General features: G+C 60.1%; 1 protein-coding gene across 1 annotated transcript in view; it reads right to left on the reverse strand.

Annotated features, from left to right (window-relative positions):
- The window catches only part of ROBO3 (roundabout guidance receptor 3), a 129,786-nt gene that overhangs the window by 3,530 nt on the left and 124,618 nt on the right, over positions 1–1,638 (reverse strand). The window lies entirely within an intron of this gene.

Here is a 1,638-nt window from a genome sequence, read left to right on the forward strand (position 1 = left end):
GCAGAGCTGTGGGGGGGCCCAGGGCTGGGGTCGCAGGAGCTGGGGGTCGGGATTGAGGGGCACTGGCAGGGCTGTGGGGGGAGCCCAGGGCTGGGGTCGCAGGAGCTGGGGGTCGGGATTGAGGGGCACTGGCAGGGCTGTGGGGGGAGCCCAGGGCTGGGGTAGCAGGAACTGGGGGTCGGGATCGAGGGGCACCGGCAGAGCTAGGACACAGGGAGTTGTGTGAGAGAGTTCTCCAGGTGAAGGAGGAGCGACTACGTGGCCCTTGGGGGAGCGGATAATCTGTTACTCTGTTGTGTGCTTGCCATGTGCCTGCTTGACTGGAGTTTCTAGTGTGGATTGCTCGGAGGGCTGTGTGCTGAGGCTAGTGGCCTGGGATTTCTCAACAAGGCTCCAGCCTGCTGTTCTTTGAGCTCCAAGCCCTTTAGGCTCCCTTGGCAAGGGGCTGGCTCTGGCAGAACGGGGTCAACAGGTCAGCCGCACCTTGAATACTGCGGGCAGTTCTGGTCGCCACGTCTCAAAAAAGATAGATTGGAATTGGAAAACGTACAGAGCAGGGCAACAGAAAGGATTAGGGGTATGAACGGCTTCCACATGGGGAGAGATTGAAACGACTGGGAGGGTTCGGTTTTAAGAGGGGCATAGGCATGGGAAGTAGGCGTGCGGGGGGTGCTGCAGCACCCCCAGGTTTATGCTGAATCCCAGCTGCCAGCCGTGGGGATCGTTTTGCTGGCTTTCAGCGCCCCCTATAAAAAGCGTTCCAGCGCTACTGAAGGGGGGATATGAGAGAGGTCTAGAAAATCACAAATGATGTGGAGAAAGTGACTAAGGACGTGTTATTTACCCCTTCACATAACACAAGCACCAGGGGTCACCCAATGAAATTAATAGGCAGCAGCTTTAAAACAAACACAAGGAAGTACTTCTTCATACAACGCACTGTCAACTTGTGGAACTCCTTGCCAGGGGATGTCATGGGTGGCAAGTATAATAGGCCTGGGGAGTCAAGGGAGATTACTGAGGAACCCAGGAAGCTGAGTAACATATACTGCCTCCTCAGCCGCCCTGGAACCTGCATGGGGCATAGCAGAGAGATGGACCAGAGAGACGCAGCTTGGGGTCGGGGGGGGGGGGGGGGGGGCGGCGGGCCGGGGCGCCCTGTGGGCCGGGGGGGGGGGGGGAGTCTTGGGGCACCTCCGAGCAGGTGTGTGTGTGGGGAGAGGGGTCCCTCGGGGCTCCGGCTGGCCCAGGACTCATCTGGCTGACAAGTGGGTGCTCAGGCCTCCTCTGGACAGGAGGGGGGTTCTTGGGGCTCTGGCCGCGGGGGGGCAGGGGGGCGTGGGCAGAAGGGGTGGAGCCGGGGCTAGCCTCCCCAAAGGGTGGCTCCACCTGCTGCCCACGGGAGATGTTGTGAAGGCCAAATTATAATGGGGTTCAAAAAAGAATTAGCTAAGTTTATGGAGGATAGGTCTGACTATGGCTGTTAGCCAAGAGGGTCAGGGCCATAGGCACCGACTCCGTGGGTGCTCTGGGGTTGGAGCACCCATGGGGAAAAATTAGCGGGTGCTCAGCACCCACCGGCAGCCAAGCTCCCGCTGCCCCCACCCCTGCCTCCTCCCCCCCTCCCAAGTGCGCTGC

This window comes from Terrapene carolina, unplaced genomic scaffold (assembly GCF_002925995.2).
Source record: "Terrapene carolina triunguis isolate 2854851 unplaced genomic scaffold, T_m_triunguis-2.0 Scaffold374, whole genome shotgun sequence".
Lineage (NCBI taxonomy): Eukaryota > Metazoa > Chordata > Testudines > Emydidae > Terrapene > Terrapene triunguis.